Consider the following 21,153-nt stretch of genomic DNA (forward strand, 5'->3'; position numbering starts at 1 on the left):
CTCGCCTCTATGATACCGAGGAACGGTCAGTAGAGCCGACTCCCATCATTCCACCGTCATGTCTCGTGGCACCGGTGGTATGGGAGGTGGATGCTGAGATAGAGAGGGCCTCACGGTCAGAGCCGGCTCCTCCTAACTGTCCAGTAGGGACCAAGTACGTGCCGAGGGTGGTCCGGGACAAGCTGATTAGGTGGGCTCATACTCTTCCCTCCTCGGGTCATCCTGGTATCAAGAGGACAGTGCAGAGTCTGAGAGGGAGATACTGGTGGCCCACACTGGCTAAAGACGTGAGATTTTATGTCTCCTCCTGCTCAGTGTGTGCTCAGAGCAAGGCTCCTCGGCACCTACCTAGAGGGAAATTACAACCCCTCCCCGTTCCACAACGGCCTTGGACACATTTATCGGTGGATTTTCTCACCGACCTTCCCCCGTCCCAGGGAAGTACTACGATCCTGGTCGTTGTGGATCGGTTTTCTAAGTCCTGTCGTCTCATTCCGTTGCCCGGTCTTCCTACGGCCCTGCAAACTGCTGAGGCTTTGTTTACCCATGTCTTCCGGCACTATGGGGTGCCTGAGGACATCGTCTCTGATCGGGTCCCCAATTAACGTCCAGAGTGTGGAGGGCGTTTATGGAGAGACTGGGGGTCTCGGTTAGCTTAACCTCAGGTTTTCACCCCGAGAGTAATGGGCAGGTGGAACGCGTTAACCAGGATGTGGGCAGGTTTCTGCGGTCCTATTGTCGGGACCGGCCTGGTGAGTGGGCTAGGTATGTTCCATGGGCCGAACTAGCCCAGAACTCCTTACGCCACTCCTCTACTAACTTGTCTCCTTTTGAGTGTGTGTTAGGCTACCAGCCGGTCCTGGCTCCATGGCATCAGAGTCAGACCGAGGCTCCTGCGGTGGAGGAATGGGTACAGCGCTCCAAGGACACCTGGAAGGCCGTTCAGGACTCATTACGGTTAGCGGGAGAACGGCAGAAGAGGAGCGCTGACCAACACCGCAGTGAGACCCCCGTGTTTGCACCGGGGGGACAGGGTCTGGCTCTCGACCCAAAACCTGTCTCTCCCCCTGCCCTGTCGGAAGCTGGGGCCGCAGTGTGTGGGGCCGTTCAAAGTCCTGAGGAGAATAAACGAGGTGTGTTATAGGTTACAACTTCCTAGGTATTACCGTATTAACCCCTCGTTTCATGTGTCTCTCCTCAGGCCGGTGGTGGCTGGTCCCCTGCAAGAAGGTGAGGTGTCTGAGGTCCCTCCGCCCCCTCTGGACATCGAGGGGCCCCCGGCGTATACAGTTCGAGGCATTCTGGATTCGAGACGCCGGGTGGGGGGCCTACAGTACCTCATGGACTGGGAGGGGTACGGTCCGGAGGAGAGATGCTGGGTTCCGGTGAGGGACATTTTGGACCCTTCTCTCCTGATAGAATTTCACCGCCTCCACCCGGATCGCCCAGCACCTCGTCCTCCGGGTCGTCCTCGAGGACGGTGGCGGCGCGCTGCGGGAGCCGCGCGTCAGGGGGGGGGGTACTGTCACGACTTCCGCTCTCCTGCCCGTTCGGGCGGTGCTCGGCGTTCGTCGTCACCGTCCTACTAGCCACTACCAATCCCTTTTCGTGTATCTGTTGGTTTTGTCTGATTGGTTTCACCTGTGTGTTGTTTAGTTAATTAGTGTCTGTATTTAATGTAGGTTGTCCCACCCTTGTTTTGTGCGGGATTGTTTATTTTGTCATTCATTTTCGTCTGTCGTGGTTTTCTTATTCTCCGGTTTGTTTGTATTCCTATGTTGGAATATTTCACCCTGTGTTTGTTTGGGTTGACCGTGTTTGTTTGTCTACCGGAGAATAAACTTCAAGATCGCATTCTGCTCTCTGCGCCTGATTCCACCCACCTTGATTAGACGTGACAAGGTCGAGCAACATGTGGTATTCCTAAATCGGGGAATTGCAGTGGAGTTACTAAATATAATATTAAGAACAATAATTATGATTATTAAGAGTACAGATTATTGTATGAGACAATATATAAAGAATTTTGAGAAAAACTATTTGAAAAATACTACTTTGTTGAGTAGGCCACTGTGATCTGTATTTATCTGTCCTCTTACGTTTGAAAATCGAACGAATCTAAGGTTATTTGTTGATCTTAAAATCGAAATTGACAGATTGGAAGGTTGTCTCAATAGATTTGGGATGGGATGGGATGGCCAGAAATATACACCACTGCAAGCACAACACAATTTGTGAAATGTTATATGTTGATTCAAGGAAAAATGTAATGAAAGACTTACAACGTCTTCAGTCGGTGTAGATTCCTTTTTGTTCTTCCTTTGGCTGGTTTCACTGCAAAAGAGACAGACAGTGGTATTAGATCTGGCATGCGTGTCCAAACACATTCAATATAAAGGCAGAACTGCCTAGGGCCAACCAAGAGAACGAGACGAGGGTCAGCAGAGAGCAGCAGTCACAGAGAAGAGAGAGAGAGAATCACACTGTACAAGAGTGAAAGTAGGCCAAGGCAACATAAAACAACATGTGGTTCAGTGAACTCAAACATGACTATGAGTGTGTTTTCTCACAAAAGAAGAAGGCTCCCTCTTGCCTGAATAGAAGCTTCTGCTTAAACTCTAATGCTGTATAGCGTGAAGTAGGTGAGCATGTGTCACGTCCTGACCTTAGTTCCTTTTTTATGTCTCTATTTTGGTTTGGTCAGGGCGTGAGTCGGGGTGGGCATTCTATGTTTTTCATTTCTATGTTTTGTTCGGTGCGTTGTATTTCTATGTGTTTGGCCTGGTATGGTTCCCAATCAGAGGCAGCTGTCAATCGTTGTCTCTGATTGAGAACCATACTTAGGTAGCCTGTTCCCACCTGTGTTTGTGGGTAGTTGTTTCCTGTTTTTGGATTCTGTACCAGACAGAACTGTTTCGTTCATTCGCTTTTGTTGTTTTTCCATTCTGTACCACGCTGCACCTTGGTCCTCACCTTCTTCAACCCACGACAGCCGTTACAGCATGGTAAAACAGCAATGTGAACAGAAACTAGTCCAGAGAAGGATCTTATTGACAGCAGACGAACCTAGACTCCCAGTAGCCCTCACAACTGTTACCTTAATATGAACATTTGGATCATTGTGTTTTGAATATAACAGTTTTGCTCTAGCCAAAATGCATGAGTTTTACATTGAGCCAATATGATACCCGTTAATTAACATACTGGGGTACCACGTCAGATCTGAAAAGGGAAGATTAAATTATTATTATCTGAATGACCAAATAAGGACCTGTGCGCAGAAGTGCACACAAATTAAAAGTGAGAAAGAAGTAGGTTTGTACTCCAGAGAGGCTTGGTAATAGAAATGGATTATGGTAATTAAGAAAAGCTTGATAGTTGGAGGTTGCTGATGCCGACACACAAACCTACAGAGAGAAGCATGTAGAGCACGGATCATCAACTATTTTCAGCTGCGGGACGATTTTTTTCTTGGATGGTCAAGGGGACAGAACATAATTAATTTGTCAATTGACCGCAAGAAGCCCAGAACAGACATATTTTACTAAAACATAATACGTATAAACATTTGTATAGATCACATATTTTTTATTATGCGTGGGGATACTTTGGAACAGATTTCCAAAATTCTAATCACTTGGAGCTGATTTGCTCGTCAAATAAAATCGGCAGTTGGGGACCCTGCCGTAGAGTACATATGGCATAGACTATGCATGCCTCTATTTGCAACCATAAGCTATGATCAAGGAAATGCACTAAATGTAAAAGAAACCATCATCACTGTTTCAAACTTTGTGTTAAGGCTTCTAAACACATTCGAATGTAAATATCTCTAAACAACGCAATATTTAGAAAGCGAACCAAGGTAACAAGCGCGATTTCATTGTTCTTACTACGGAACAGGGCAGGCTATCATTTTTTTATCTAAAGAATTGTCAGATTGTTACCAATAAACGAACAACTAATTCGCTCAAATTGACTTTCTATTTGGTTAAATTACCCTGTTCAGCACCAACCAACTTCCAATAAGAGATTGGCTCATTGCCAAGTCAATCAAAGATGCTTCCTTTACAGAAAAAAACGTATTCTGCCTCGAAAACGAAGTATATTTCATGTTGTGTGCTACTGACAATGTACGAATGTATAGTATTTTTATGTATATGCAATAATCGCTCTACCCATGAACAAAATAACACTCATAGATCAAGCCGCTACACACAGCAACGTGCTAGACAAATAAGCACGTTTCCTTCCAAATGAATGGGCAAAATATCTATTGAATTTTCTCACGATGTTGCTAGATTTTGTTTCAACTAACACGTCAAAAGGATGAGCTACTCACCTACTAAATCCACGGATGCAACTGATAATCGCATCCAGCCACAAGATCCATAGACTAGTGTAGTGAGTATGCCCACGTCTGGCAACAGACTGACGAATAGTATTCAACCAATGATCATGTGCTTCTCTTTCTCCCTCTCCATGTGAATCGTGTAATTGCACTCGTCATGTGGTAGCCTATATGGTATGACTCCTATTACTGTATCTTAATGAACAAAAGTAAGTTGTTTGTATGTTTATAGAGGTATCCCAGTAAAGGTAGCCTCTCCCGATTTGTTTACATCGTTTTTCACGATAACTAGGCTGTATGCTTATCCGAACTTACTTATCTGTACTTATCTGAATTCAGCACCATGGACAGCGACATGGTGTTTCAGGACGTGAACAGCTAATTTGACATGGAAATGCACTCCCATGTCAGTAAGTGGACTTAAATGTGGAGAAGAAGTGAGATTAACACGTGTATATGTTAGGGTATGTTATGAAAAATAGAACGGTTTCTCCTTTGTTTTACTGGCCTGTCAATCTGACAGAGAGTGGAGTTGAAAAGATGGTGACTTGTAAGGATCCTGTCAGACTAAAGTTCCTCTCCCTACTCCTTCATCATACTATTGAATTATGCAAAAGGTACATCCTCTTGCCCTAGATTTATCACGTGGCAGTTGCAAAAACAAGTTGCCAGTTTTGAAAAGTTGACACATTTCCATTTTAGTCATGTATTGCTTTTTTAAGAGTCTGTAAAATGTACATATTTAGGAGCTCTGAATATTGTCAAGTGGCATTTAAAGTCATTGTAGATGCACACGAATATGCATACACTGATACAAGATAACTACCTTATAAAGGCTTTATAGAGCATTCATAAGGTCTTCATATGCCTTACACATGCTTCTCAAATCATATATAAGCAACATCATACATCATAATGGGTTATGTAATAGACAGCACTGATTTAAACAAAAACCTTCCCAGCGTGATGTGTCACAGATGACTTGATCAAACAAGCTTGGCTCTGTGGAAGATCCCATTTGTGCCATGACTTGGCTGAGTCAACAATTCTGTTGGAAATAGAGTTGTAACTGTGCCACTGTGGTTCTACTTGTACTCTCAAAATGCACCTTGCCCACGGCCTTCAACCAGAAGCTGTACAGTATATCACAACCATTAGCCAATATATCCAGTTTAGCTTCTGTCAGACCTTTAACTTATTTTACTGGGGTTGGTTTTATATTGGATGTGGATTGATGAAAGACAAACAATGATCAGTGAATTGAAGAAAAGGTCATTCAACCATAGAGATCCTGTTCATGCCTAAATGTATGACATCACTAATGACCTCATATTTGTTTCCATCTTTGTACTTTTTTCAAACTTGGCAACAGCACTAATGGCGGCCTGGTGTGATTGAATTGCCCAAGGCTGTGCGCGATAGCAAACAACCTTTGTGATTAATTCGGGTTCTGGTTTTAGAAAGCATTGACGACAACGTACTTCCACTTAAGAGGCCCCTCTCCTCTCCATCCTGTTCCTGTGGAGGTGACATTTTCCTTTCACAGCCTAGTGATGATGCACTCACATGACTCAAACGCCAGTGAGTGATAACTAAGAGCTGTGATTACACTCCTTATTCAGTAAGTGATGGATAAAGCCACTGATAGCTGAAGGGACAGCATTGTAGCATCTTACTGAAGGCATTTTACTGGGCTTTACTTCACAATGTTGACATAGAGGTGATCCTATTCATTTAGAAGTTCTGACAGATTCGGAGCCATAAAAATGGACAGATGGGAGGCTTTTTAAAAGAACATTACCTTTCTACCCCTTTGTCGTCTGGTTGTTTTTCACTAAATCAATTTTTTCTTCCCTTAATGGCATGGTTGCAGCCAGAACATTATTCCATTTGGCTCGGTTTAGCGCTCAGTGCATCAAAATGGAACACATTTATATTGCAAAGTTGACGACCGCTACATATTCTTATAACGATACCACCTTCTGAGATACTAACATAAAATGCATTTCATTATTTTCAAAACTTCACTCAGTCCTAAACATGTAAGTCACATCCATTTCCCATTTCAGGGTGGGCGCGAGTGATCCGTGCCAGAACAAAAGGACACAGAAATTGACATTGTGGGTTCATTTGCAGGAGGCAGATGGCACACAATGAAGCACACACAAAGCAACAAAATGGATTCCAGCCACTCAACCAGGTTCAGATGATAACAACAACCAGGGCTGCCACGGATTACAGAGAGGAATAGAAATCAACCAGATGTCAATAAACAGATCTCGAAGCATTCACTCAGGCTCTATGGCACCACTCACGCTGCTCGTTCTCTCTGTGTTTCAAAGAGAAAAGACCTCCATGCATAAACCATGAGCATCATCCTCATCGGTAAAGAAACACAATAACCCATCGACGGTGTGGGAAGGAGTTTTTTTGGGGGGAGGGGGTACGGCCCCTTGATGAGGCAGCCCAACTGGCCCCCGTGGACCCGGAGCAGAAGACCACTCTCCTCTACCTGAGGGAAAGAATTGGCATCCTTTCCTGTGGGATTCCATTGAGCACAACAAACACTTGATGAGAAACAGGCTATGAGGGGTAACCATCCTGAAAGTTGTTTGTTACCTTTGGTAGAGGGTGTCAAGCGATTACATTCTGTGCTTCAACAGAAATGAGGCTCTTTGATCATCCGGGTGTGCAGAAGTTGAACTCGGTCGGTCATTGTGGCTGTGGTTGTTCTTAGGCTGACTAATGCCACCAGGGAAAGGCCATGTGTCTCATTACACCTTGTCACTGGTCATACTTCTGACATAGCTGGGGCTTATGGACAGAAATCTCCTCTAATTGGCTGTCCATGGTGTGTGGAAGAGTGTGGAAGGGTGGAAACATGGCATCTAACAGGACAGAGACCTGGCACATATTCAAGCTTCTTTTGAATCTCACTGACAGCACCTTCTCTTTAGACAGGGGTGTCTAGGGGTGATTAACATTTGAAACAGATTCCAACAATCTCAGAAACCCCCTTAAGATTCACTTTACTGAACTTTAAAAAAAGGTTTCTCCTCCTTAGAACTTCCTCAAGTACTGCCACTTGAATGCTTAGGTAGACTACCAAGGTGGAATACCATTTAAAAAATAATAAAAAACAATTCTCTGTTTCCATGTAGATGAAGGACAAAAAAACGTCTCTAGTCATAATTCTATATGGCTGAGAATAAATAGCATAGGGTGTCCATTCTGCTCCAGGAGACTGAGATGTAAATAGCCATTAATTAGCCAATGATATTTGGGAGTGGCCAGCAGGAGGGCTTTGAGAGTCGCCACCGCCGTTCCTCCACTAAAAATTTATTTCGTGAGAGATTAGACAAATCATTCTCCGGCATAGGAGAAAATAACGGGCTGGGAAATAAACATGAGGTTGCTCGCTCTCCCCCTTGGAGGCTGCCCATAGTTATCGTCCCAGAATAGAGCTCAAATGCCCAGGGAGATTAGCCTCATTGGCATTCATTGACTCTTTGCTTTTCCAAATAAGGACCTCATTTGAGGGTGTCAAGCCAGGTCTAAAAATAGCTGTCCTATCAGTGTGTGTGTGTGTGTGTGTGTGTGTGTGTGTGTGTGTGTCACGGTTGTCGTAAGAACTGGACCAAGGCGCAGCGTACGTAGAGTTCCACATCTTTTTTATAAAGTGAAACTTAAGCAAAACAAAAACAATAAACGAACAACGAAACGTGACTACGTGATGCACAAACACAAAATAATATCCCACAAACACAGGTGGGAAAAATAGCTACTTAAATATGATCCCCAATTAGAGGCAACGATTACCAGCTGCCTCTAATTGGGAACCAAACCAAAACACCAACATAGACATTTTAAACTGGAACACCCCCCCCGTCACACCCTGACCTACTACACCATAGAGAAACAAGGGCTCTCTATGGTCAGGGCGTGACCGAGTGTGTGTGTGTGTGTGTGTGTGTGTGTGTGTGTGTGTGTGTGTGTGTGTGTGTGTGTGTGTGTGTGTGTGTGTGTGTGTGTGTGTGTGTGTGTGTGTGTGTGTGTGTGTGTGTGTGATTTCTGGGGACCAGGCAACAACTTCCCCAATGGCCTATCCGTTTTAACGTTTTAAAGGTGCTTTACCCCCTCAAATGCAAAACAGTGGTGTTGATCCACAGCTGAGGGCTATACACTTCACAGTGGAGGATTGTTCTTTCTTTGCATGTTGCATTTTGAGATTTTCAAAGTGCAGCTTAGGTTTTGCCACCTCTGTGTGACGGCACTATGTAATTCACTATAGAGCCAACTGGATGACAAACTCGACACAAACAACAACAGAAGCTCTTCAATAGTTTTGGTTTCAGTTGGGGGGAGCAATAGACTAACAGCATGGTTGTGCTGAGGGAGGGTCATTAGCAAGTCTGTCACCCCCTAGTAGAAGAGACCTCTTTCATTTGGGGAATTAATGGACCTTCCTCAGTTTCATCAGTAATCTACTGGTGCTTAGTTATCTAATGAATTCAGAGGTTCATCAGCTGATCGGCTCAATTATCAGCCATTTGCATTCCCCTCACAACCCCCAGCCCAAATCCTAATCGACAAGGGGTCTCTAATCTACTACAGATGCAATGTGCATGGAATTGATTGGAAATGGAGGCAATTTACAAAAATAACATCAATTGGGAAACACATTTTAACATTTAAACAGCAGAAGTGTTGTTCCTCCTGATTCCCTGTTGAAGTCCTTTTGTACATCAAGCAGAGGGTCCCCACTCCTCAGGCCTGCCTCCCCACTCCTCAGGCCTGCCTCACCACTCCTCAGGCCTGCCTCCCAACTCCTCAGGCCTGCCTCCCCACTCCCCAGGCCTGCCTCCCCACTCCTCAGGCCTGCCTCCCCACTCCTCAGGCCTGCCTCCCCACTCCTCAGGCCTGCTTCCCCACTCCCCAGGCCTGCCTCCCCACTCCCCAGGCCTGCCTCCCCACTTGCAGACAGAAGGCATTTAGAAGTCAATACTGCCTAAATGTAACAAGCAGCAGTTAGTTTGACCTACACACTTGGTTTCTCACTGGAACCAGAAATCAAGAGAGAGAAAATGACTCTGGGCATGATGGGATTCTGTAATGGCCGTCGGGGGAGAGAGTGTTCCCTGACGCAAGGCCAAGCCAATCAGACGATGCCCACAGGGTGCCATGATTGGCTGGATCAGAGTTTGGTATTTATGCTCGACACATACAGCACCTTCCCTCTGGCTCTTTCTGTTAGTTGGACTGGTTCTGTCAGACTAACTGGCTCTGTGGCATGCTGGTACTCTCTGGAGCACACTGATAGTACAGCAAGCCAGAGAAATCCAGGGGTAACCTCTTCTATAGGGCCAAAGTCTATATACAACACAGTGTAACTGTGGAGCAGGCAGATTAGTATTCATTTAGAAGGTTTAATGCATTTTAATATTAACCTTGTATGGTCCTTCATCCAAGTATTTCAGAAGTTTGACAGAGGCACTGAATGAGGTATGTGGCAAATTCAGCCCTTGGAGGCATAGCATTGAACTGGGGAATATGAGCTGAAATGAGAGAAAAGGATCTGTTGACAGGGTTAGAGCTACAGTACCACAGTGGAAGTGTGAACAGGATTAAATGAATAGAAACGACAAAGTACTCGATTTAATGGATAGATTTGTGCCTTTCATAATTGATGTCAACAGTTTTGCCCTTTTACGCAAGATTGCACACCTCAGCCAAATGAACACCGCCATTATTTATTGTGAACCTTTTCGAAACACATTTTCAACACAATTTTGTTGATTGTCTATGTCGTTCATAGTCCTCTCTTGCCCTCTGAGGTAATGCTGCAGGTAAATAATGACTTCCTGAACTCCCATCTACTCTGTCCCTTCATGCCATTTGATTCCACTGGTTTGGCCTTTGATTACCAGCTAGGTTATATATGTCACTTTTGAGCTCACCTCACAAAATGTTACTCCACCTTTTCATGTCTCTAATTCATTGCCGCTGCTGAGCACAGAGGGAGCCGGCTCTATGACAGGCATTAAAGTAGCATGTGACAATGACCAACCCACAATGCATCCTACGTTAATGCAGACGCAGCCAGGCAGGGTGCGCCGCTGTCATAGAGGTGGACTGCAAGGAGATGAGGAAGAACGTTCCTAACGTTCTGATTATAATAGAGTTACTGTCTAAGAAAACTCAGAAACTGGACAAAAAAAAGAGGTAGTGGCATGTTATTCTTAACCTACCTGAAACATTCTGGGAACCAAGAATTGTCAGCATCGGAGACAATCCATGGTTGTCTGTGACTGTCTAGGGAGCAGACGCACTACCACTAGTCCACTCTGCTGCCCTGATAGGGCAGGTTCATCACATATGTCTTCTGTAGTGTTTTCCATACAAAGGCCAAGATGCCCATTTGATCTCAATGGAGACATCTGACTTTAATGTGACACATGCCTTGCGTGGTCTATCGATTGAACGGGCTCAAGCAAGTGACAACTGAAAGCTCAGTTAGGTCAGTTGAGTTGAAGTGTGTGTGGGGGTTAGCTAAACACTGGTCTGATGCAAAGAGGTCAAAATACCGTGTTACATTGTTTCCGTGATGGCTCAGTTCATTGCACTTTAGAATAATGGTCAGGGAACAGCATTTCTTCACGGCAGAGCAGAAGAAACCAATTATCATGCTGATGATATCGGAATCATTCTCACAAATTGTGGTTTCTTTAACCCCCCTGTCTTTTGCTCAGTGAGGGAAAAGGCTGTGTGTTTACTAAATGGCTAAGACTTCATACAAGGTTGTACAATATATTCACAATCCAATGGACCCTACGGAACATCTCACAATTACTCTCTTGCCCAACCCTCCCAACCCTCCCAACCCTCCCCCTCAACACAAATGAAGGACCATCTTAATGCCTTTACATTATGCTAAATCCCATAGCAGGCATTTAATATACAAACTTGTCAGAGGTGTGGACTGACATTGTAGAGGCTTTATTGCCATTCTGGCATGCAGCACAAGATTCACAAAATCAATGGGGGAGAAGTATTACATTGCCCCCCTTTGTGTAAAGATGGCTTTACACAAGTGGGGGTAATAACAATGTACATCTGCCATAAAGAACAAGCATTACAAGACAAGCATTACTACTGTAAGGCACCATGGAGCAATATCATTCAGCAATGAGTTACATGCAGTGGAATGTACCATTGCTGGATTATTAGCTGTTTTTTTGGTATAACAACAGCCTCTATTTGTGGGCACATAATTTGTGTACCCAATTTTCTTTTTGTCAAAATGGTGCTCGCAAATCAAATTCATCCACAGTGAGGAAGAATCAACATCCGAAAAAATTTGCGTTTGACCTTTTACAGGTCAGTCTTGTGAGGAGGAGATAGCAAGGAGGCTAATAAAATCCTGCAGGTAGGTATCTCTCCTGTCGGGCCGCCCCGCTGTGGAGGTCTGGGCCGCATGTTTCGCCACATTTAATAGGCAATGCACTGGAACGTTACCTGGAAGAAACTATCATCATTACCAGGAAAAATGGAGTGCTGCACGGAGGTGACTTGGTTCCCCTCTCTACTTAGAAGGCGATGGCTAATTACTCCAGACATCAAAGACGGGGTTGGGCTGGGGCAGAGGAGTGCTGGTGGGAGACCACTCAGGTTATTAATTTTTATATACCTTTGTTTAACAAGTCAGTTAAGAACAAATTCTTATTTTCAATGATGTCCCAGGAACAATGGGTTAACTGCCTGTTCAGGGGCAGAACAACAGATTTGTACCTTGTGAGCTCGGGGGTTTGAACTTGCAACCTTCCGGTTACTAGTCCAACTCTCTAACCACTAGGCTACCCTGCCACCCCAGCAGGTAGGACTTCATTTGGATTTCTGAGCCATTATACTGGTGACCATGATTTTGATGGGCATGGAGAAGGTGGGGAAGTGTAGGCAATAACCAATGCTTGAAAACCTCCACCGAAGAAATTATTATCAATTCCAAAAGTCAATGAAAGTTCATTATTAGATATGTGTAAATGCACATTCAATAAACCTTATTTACAACGAACACGTCATTTGCCGGCAAACAACTAGTAAAATCATAAAAAATCCTTACTCCATTAAGATTATTTAGGATTAAACCACTTTACTGCCTCACACTCCTCCAATGTACCATATGACGCTAGTGTCTCTGCACAAAGAAACCCAATATATCAAGTGATTATCCCAGTTTCTCCTCAAAGTTAAACGGCTGTCATGGGAGGGAACAGCTGTCCATCCTGCTGTTCATGGCAACAATGTCTTTAGAATCCTGTAAGGTTCTGTATTTCTTTTCTTAGTCAACCTTGTGTTCTGTTTCTTTGTGTTCTTGAACGTAGCCTTGTCTTTTATTTTTGTTCATTGATTTCACTTGTGTTAGTTATTCACCTGGTCTCATCAGCTCCTTCTTTAGTTCAGTTCATTCTGTTTGTGCCTTTGTGAGGTATTGTTCATTTTGACTCTACTAAGCCTTTCCCTAGCTCGTTTGTGAAAACCAGTTATAGCCTTTAGTCCTAGTTTTGATTCACCTGCCTGTTTGCCTACCTGTGTATGAACATTGCCTGCCTGTGACCACGATTCCTGGCTTCTGCAAAGGCAAGATAAACACCTGTGCGTGAATATACACCCTTTTTCTCCCTGAGTATTCATTACAGATCCATTCATATTCTGCCACAGGCTTACACATTTAATGGTTATTAACACAACCGCAACATGTCCACATGCAATTATGAGAGAACATTAACACACAATGGATGGCCAGACGACATAGATTTTATTTGACAATATGTATTTAATAGAAACCAGTGAAGAGGGCTAGTGGGGGAGGAACAATGTTTAGTGGTAACAACACAGAGACAATATCTGGCATGGAGACATTGCCCCTGACAGGGAAAGGAGGCAAGCTTTCATTAATCTGACAATCTTAGTCTTACTCCATAGAGAAGCCATGGAGTCTTTCCATGGCTTCCCTCCTCCCTGAAGCCAGCAGCATCACCACACCACGCAGCCTTGAGAACAAGCTGATCGGAGACAGATTTGGATTGGAGGAATAGATTTGGATTGGAAGAATAGATTTGGCAGAGGAAATCTGCCCGGGCCCTTGCGAAATAAGCAATTATGATCAACCTCTATTCTGCCAATCCCTTTCACACGGGGCAACATTCATTTTGATGTGGGTATAATGGATGGCGTCGTCCCACCAGGATCTCGTTTTCAACAGGTTTCGGATGGAAATGATCCTCTTTGCAATCAAGGCCGTTTGCACATTTTTTGTTGATCTGCTGTTGACAAAGATTGTCTGGGCTGGTTTAGAATGCAGTGTGAAGCGTTGCATTAATACTTACACATGGAGATGTGTGATTACAGAGACAGACTCTTTTTTTTAGCTGACATAATTACTTGTTTTGGAGGGAGCTGAAAGAGGCCTCAAGACCGATAGTTGTTGCTACAGTAGTTCAATGAGAAAACCAGAGGAAATGTCGAAGTCAGTGGGACTGCCCTTTCAATTTGGCTCTGAGACATTGTCCCCAATCAGAGTCAGGTTCATTTCAGCCTCTGGTACATGGAACTTCCATCCCATGGCCCCCTCTTTCCTCTCAAAATGGCCCCCTCTTTCCTCCCAAAATATCCCAAAATGCAAAATCTTCACCAACACAGCCTCCACGGACACACACTATGGTGGTCCTCCCAACACTGCAAACAATAGTCATTGTCCTCCAATAACTCATTGCTGCCTGAAAATAACCTAATTACTTTCACTCTGTTAAATGGCCTCTGTTTGCCAGGCAGGCTGAATAGAGAACTGTGAAAAAACAACCATTTATTAATACGGAGGCAAGGCGAGCCACAGAGAGTTTGGCCAAATTCAATTCAACAGTCTATTGAAGCTGGTAGGATAATTATATGCTACTGCAACACTTTCTTTTTCTTTTCCTTAGTCTCTGTCTTTCTCTGTCCCACAGAAGCTGGCCGTCAGTTATGATCTGGTAGCGCGAGCATTGGCCAGACCTGTCAGTCAACATCTCTCTCTCTCTCCCTTGATATCAAAACACCACTGATAATCATGGAGCTACAGGCTCTGAGAAGAAGAAAGCGTCCCAAATTGCTGTGTCTGGAAGCTCCCTTTGTCAACCAATTTAATTGGACATCTCACAATAAACAGAATTTCTATCCATTTACTTAGGTGAGTGGGTGAGACAGACAGACAGACAGACAGACAGACAGACAGACAGACAGACAGACAGACAGACAGACAGACAGACAGACAGACAGACAGACAGACAGACAGACAGACAGACAGACAGACAGACAGACAGACAGACAGACAATCATAAATCAATGTATGCAAATGCTATGTGGATAGATGACAGGAATGTAAAGGAGACTGGGGGACTTTATTGGTGTCTGGTTGGTTGATTGGACCTAAAAGAGCACACATTGATGGAACAGGCCTGTCACTTTGATTCTAGAAATGAGTATCATCCAGCATCCTTCAGTTCCTAGTCTTATACGTCCACTGACACATGCCCATACTGGAGGGCGGGATTTTTTCGTTGTTGCTAATAAGCAAAACTCCAAAGCCTTTACCAGTAAATCTGAAATCGAACAGGAAGCACCTTTAAAATATCTTCAGTTATGAACTGGGGGTTGAAGACTTGTTTTAAAGCCATGCTGGGGGAGTGAATACTGACTGATCAGGGCAGAGTCTGATGAGGATGCAGCGCTGAGACATCAAACCTACAGCTGGTTTCTCCTGACAGAGCCAGCAGGTAGCAATCACAGCAGACAGCCCACCTTCACACATTATTGCAGCTCCACAAAACTAAACTGAAGGAGCGTGGGCGCCTCGTATGAACGTAGTTAAGCAGAACTAATGAGGTAGAAGGAACTGAGGCGGAAGATAAACTATTGTCTCGGGTTTTCATTCTGTTGGCTCATTTGGGCTTTCTCCTCACATCAGCATGTAGAAAAGTGGACAGCATTGGATCCATTAGAAAATCTATTAGATTATCAATCACTGTTCAATCTAACAGAGAATAATAGCAGCAAATGTCCATATTGCCACAGGCAGACCAATGTAAGAGATGGTGGCACAGTGGGATGAGGAGTGTATGAGCATTCATTTTGGGAAGAACTAGGTCTATAAAAAAGAGAGTATCTCTACGTTTAGAGCAGGGTACCGTCTACGCGCCTCTGGAGCCAGCACTGAGCACTTGAATCATCAGGCAGTGTAATTACATTCAGTTGGACGTCCCTCATGATGACACAGCATTGGCAGGCTGGCCGGTCTTGCCCACCTCTCCTGTGGTCTGACCTTGACAGAGACCGCTAAAACTAGGATTCGGCCTGTGAATAGCAAACCTCCAACAATGGCCTTTCTGTTCAGTACAGAATCCAGTAAACACCATGATATTGGATGTACAGGAGAGAATTTCAATGGTATTGGAGGTCATGGCACCTAGAGGAACCGTGAGCAGACTTAACATATTGTGAAGTCTTGGTCAATTTATTGGAGACTTGCATAACCGAGTGGAGGAAATGGCCGCACACACAGTGTCCACCACTGTTCACCACAACCTACTTAGGTTGAACATCAAGCCAACACAGTCTCATTCAACAGAAACAAAGATCAGATAGAATCATACAGTAATATTTCTCTCTCTCTCTCTCAAGGTTATTCAAGTATCCAAGAAACAATGTCAAACTTAACACCTAGATAGAAAGAGAACAAGGTATTTACTGTCTTTCAATATTGGTCTTGTTTCAAATCATTCACATTTTTTTGAAGGGATATTTGTGTTATTGATGTTCTGATGACTGCTAGCAATATGACGTTATTAGCCGTAGCCTAGCTCCACCATTTGTGCTGGCTAATATTAGTTAATCTTGCGCCACATTAGCAATCTATGTATTGTTCATATTGTAAGAGCATTGTTGGTTAGTTTTTCCCCCCATCAGCTCTTACGGTGTGTTTGTGGGAATGGTACCACATTAAACTTTCATGAATCATCAGTTTGAGAGTTGACCATTCATTCAGCTGGGAATGCAACAAACAGCGTTGATCTAACCTCAATAGAATCCTCTGGGTGAGCAATTTTGAGCTGAATGACAGCACTCCGAATCCACACGCTGGATAATCATGCAATCAAAAAGCATCATTTGGCTTTTGCAGGTGCAAGATAATCACCTGCAGAATAATCACGGACGACACATTCTGCATCGCTTCTAATTTGACTCATATTTGGCTCCTTCTCTCTACAGGGCTCAACGGAAATCATTATTTCATGATGGGAGAGCATTCGGGGGTATTTAAATGTGTGATAATATGATGTTACGGGCTATGATTTGAGTAATGGTAATTCCATTTCAAGCTTCTCTTCACACTGGAGAGCTTTTGTCCAGCCGCCCCTGTGGACATATTTAGGCTTGTCTGACAGAATATGATATGCTAATCCAACTACAACCGTATGCTCGGAAACGCCACAAGTTATTTTTACATGGATTAAGTGGAGCTGTACGTTTGTTCAGGTAATTTAGGTTGAGAGGGCAGCCATAGAAGTGAGTAGAATTTACTAAATGTATGTGTCGTGTCTATATGTCATAATGTAACATCAAACCTCAATTGATTTCCGCTTCAATCGCTAATCAAATTCAATATAAAAGGAAGCATCAACAACAAGAGCAGATGTTGCCAAAGCAGGTAAAAGACAGAGCAATGGATGGGTACAGAATGTTACAGCAAGCCCAGAGCCTAATGACTAACCTGCCTTCTGGACAGATATGGATACAGTCATCAGAGTTGTTATTGCGTTAAACATCTCAAACGATTGGTAATTATGCCCTATAATTGTTTTTTCAAGCAGAGGATGACCTTTCTGATGTTAATGTGGATACAGATGGCACATGGGAAGCAAAAACAAATCCCGTCAAGCGCGCCTCTTTGAAAAGCTAACTTCATGAGAGCTGCTTCACTGGTTACTAGGCAACACTCGTTAGTGTACTACAGTGATAAGGGGTAAAATGAGGTATGAGGTATGAACCTCAGCCCTGCTTCAGCTTCACCCAGATTGAGTCTTTGCCTCAGGAGTTCACCACTACATATGGTGAAAAGCTAAATTAACAGCAAGTTAGACAAATGAAGCCATTCAGATATGGCATGCATCCAGACGTTAAACATAATTAGTTGTATATTTGTTCACTTGAAATGAAATTAATAAGATCATACGTATGTTAGATGTATCAGCAATCATTTAGTCGTCTCTTAGTTGTTGTCACGCTACGACTTTGTCAACAGTTGGGAAAGCGTAGTGTAGTATTCTATAGAGCATAGCACCTACATAAGAACAGCACGTTCACGATGCCACCGACAGACGATCCATCTGATTACTGTGGTAAGAGGACTAGAACGAAGGTAACGGAAATCTGTTACTCCTCCATGGAGTCAGTCACAGGAGGTTGGTAGTACCTTAATTGGGGAGGATGGGCTTGTGGTAATGGCTGGAGTGGGAATAGGTGGAATGGTCCCAACTACGTCAAACACATATCTGTGTTTGGTGCAATTCCATTCGCTCCGTTCCAGCCATTATTAGGAGCCGTCCTCCCTTTTAGCAGCCTCCGTTGGAGTCAGTCCACACAATAACTAACTGCACGGCATAAGGCCATTGTCCTATGAAGAGGCAGCTGAATACTGAGTCGGGATATCAAAAGAGTAAGATTGGCCTATATCTAGAATATACGAAGCGATAGTTCAGTTTGGCACCGCTTGAGAAGTGCTTTGGCATTTAGACGCCCAGTGCAGTTGATTCGTTCGTTCACACTATCTCTGCTATTTTACTGCCAGAAAAGATTTTTTACAGTTCATCGCTTATACGAAGAGGAGGAGAATGTGGGAGATTGCTGATATGACACAATAGACTGAGGGACATTGGGGAGAAAATAAGCTACTTCACATAAGCGTTTGAAATTAGGAAAGTGTGTTCTTGCCATGACAAGCTCTGACCCCACTCCCTAATAAATGTAATAAATGTAAAAAATTCCAAAACACTGCCTCTTAACACATCATTTAGTTGTAATTAAACAGAAAATAAATGACCTCCAACTGGTTTGTTTGAATTGCAGGTAGAGTATGTACACAGACACAGCCATTAGTATGTATGTCATCCAGATAAAAGCCACCTAATCACTATGACATTTGGGACCTCCTTTTGATCTCAATGGAACTCAACTTAATTATCTCTTCCAGCACCACACACACACACACACACTCGCACAAGCAAACACCTCTGGCGGCGAAATTATTTGAAGCCCCTGAACCTGTCAAAAGCAAGTATTTATAGAACCATTTCAACCATATCACCATTCCAGACACCAGTTGTTTTGAGTGAATTTTCATACAAAATCAGGATGTGGAAAAACTGTCTCAGGTATTCAAAACATGTTCAATTCCTTCATTTCAGAGGCATGACTTTGCATTAAGGTAATGCCTCATCAATAGCAGCTGTCTACGACAACCATGCCTTCCTTATTAACTTCCATTCTTATTTATGGCATGCTCTCGGTAATGAGATGGATTGGACCAAGTCCTCTTGGATGCAGGGACACACGTACCGACCGCATCATCCTCGAGCCCCGTAGATTAGGATGTTTTAATCTGGTTAATTTGACGCAGACATGGACAGAATGCAGATGGCACCAGAGGGCTGGGGATTAAATTAGCCCAACAGGCTGGAGGAGGATCACAGTGATGATGAGGAGGATGAGAAGAGAAGGAGTCAGTCCACTCCTCAACTCCCTACACCGTACTGTCTGTCTCACAGGCTACTGGGCTGGGAGAGAAGGACCCTGGGGTGGAGCCTGGTGTGGGTACTGTAGGTGGGTCTACCTGCCCTGTATCTACAGTCGGATGGTACCAAGCTTGTAACCAACTTACTTTGTACCATTGTATATATCTATTTCTTTGGATTATTGTGAATAAAAGAACACAATCGTTTCGAGATTTAGAACACAATACAACCCGAGGTTAGGCTATTGTGGAGAATTTGAAATAGGTTGTCATTGTATTGTATCGGAGCAAGATCATAAGTACATGTCAAAGTCCTGGAGATGGCATCATTTTCACAGCAGAGATGTTGTAACTGCCTGAAGGCCAGCTTTTCTTTTCTATTGTGTGTGGTTACATTCCCCATCCTTGTTATGTGTGCTTACTGTTACTGATAGGCCTATTTCTATCTCCATTTTTTTCTGTTTGGAGAACCATCAGGGTGCGTACAGACCTCTTGCTGCGGACAGGCGCTGTGGAGAATTCAGTATTCTAAGGAGCACAACGCGTCTGTACGGGGTGCAGTTTGACATTTTGTGTTTAATTTCCAAATGATTCTATTGGCGGTGTGTCAATCAACTCTGACAGAACGGGAGAGGAGGAAGTTTGTTACAATTTTGACAATTCTCTGGTTCCATCTCTGCCTCTTTTCTTCAAAAAATCTCTTGGAGATTAAAGATTTTAGAGTGGAACGGAACTAATTGCCGTATTGTAGCACTATTATCCCCAGCCAGGCTGGGCATGGTTTGAATAACTGAATGTGTTTTGATGTGCGAAAATACATTGTGGTCATTTTTTAGCCCTCCGGACAACCACTCAATGCCACACAGACCCAACCGTCTGCATTTAAAGTGCACCTGATACAATTGCAGGGCTGATGGGGAAACAGCGCACAGTGGGTGAGGCTGTAATCTTTCACGCCGGTTTCAATGGCGGAGAAAGGGCGGTGACGTCACATACCAGTTTCCTGCCAACGCTTAACCCTCCTGTTGTGTTCGTTTCATGTCAATCATTCTGTGTTCCCGGTCCAAAATGACCGCCCCATTATAGCTGATTATAAACCTATAATAATACATGTATTATCACCTGATGTTGTGTTAGATCTTTTTATCAACTTCAGTTCTTGTGAACATTACAATTTTTGACCTCCTATTTACTCTTTATGGCCTGTAGGCCTCATTGACCTGAGCTCATACACCTCGTTTTTTAATTTAAAAAAAGCATAATGTATGGATTATTTTGACTATAACAAATAGTCACATGAAACATATTGTGCTATTTCTCACAGAGTACTTTGTGTTGAAGTTTAACAAGGACTCGCTCCTCCTCACCAGTGTCATGATCAAAGATATGATCAAGAGCCTCACATACAGTATATCGTTTGATGAATTGTGACCATGGCCTGTGTGTGTGTGTGTGTGTGTGTGTGTGTGTGTGTGTGTGTGTGTGTGTGTGTGTGTGTGTGTGTGTGTGTGTGTGTGTGTGTGTGTGTGTGTGTGTGTGTGTGTGTGTGTGTGTGTGTGTGTGTGTGTGCTCAAACACACATGCATGTGGGGGTCTGGGAGAGGAAGTGCATCCATCTGATGAATGGGCATATGCCTGAACTCAATTTTATACACTAATTGTAGTCTCACCCATTTATGTCTAGTGAACGGGAACACCACAAGTGTACAAAAGTTCAATAAAACACCCAAAATGTAATGAAAATCATCCAAATGTATTTTGTGTGTTCAGATCGTCTGTGTGGATAAAGTCATGGAACCTTATCACAATCAGATTAAATTAACTACATTTTTTCAGAGAGAACTTGTAAATCGGTCTAATTCAACCGGGAACACAGCAGGAGGGTTAAGGTCACTGCATTGTCAATGAGGATTAGGAGGACAGAAGATGACTCCTGAGCTGGAGTAGTGTCCAGCGGCTGATTAGACCTGTCTGGGGG

At 43.7% G+C, this 21,153-nt stretch overlaps 1 protein-coding gene across 3 annotated transcripts in view; it reads right to left on the minus strand.

Annotated features, from left to right (window-relative positions):
• Window positions 1–21,153, minus strand: part of LOC109896628 (synaptotagmin-1) — a 219,590-nt gene that overhangs the window by 140,076 nt on the left and 58,361 nt on the right. For 2 of the 3 annotated variants that reach the window (XM_031831610.1, XM_031831605.1), the window contains exon 2: window positions 2,283–2,334. The gene's annotated coding sequence lies outside the window, so the exon portion shown is untranslated. Of the gene's footprint in view, window positions 1–2,282; window positions 2,335–4,342; window positions 4,435–21,153 lie in introns of those variants that run through there. The other variant, XM_031831607.1, reaches the window with a different exon arrangement.

Source organism: Oncorhynchus kisutch, linkage group LG9 (assembly GCF_002021735.2).
Source record: "Oncorhynchus kisutch isolate 150728-3 linkage group LG9, Okis_V2, whole genome shotgun sequence".
Lineage (NCBI taxonomy): Eukaryota > Metazoa > Chordata > Actinopteri > Salmoniformes > Salmonidae > Oncorhynchus > Oncorhynchus kisutch.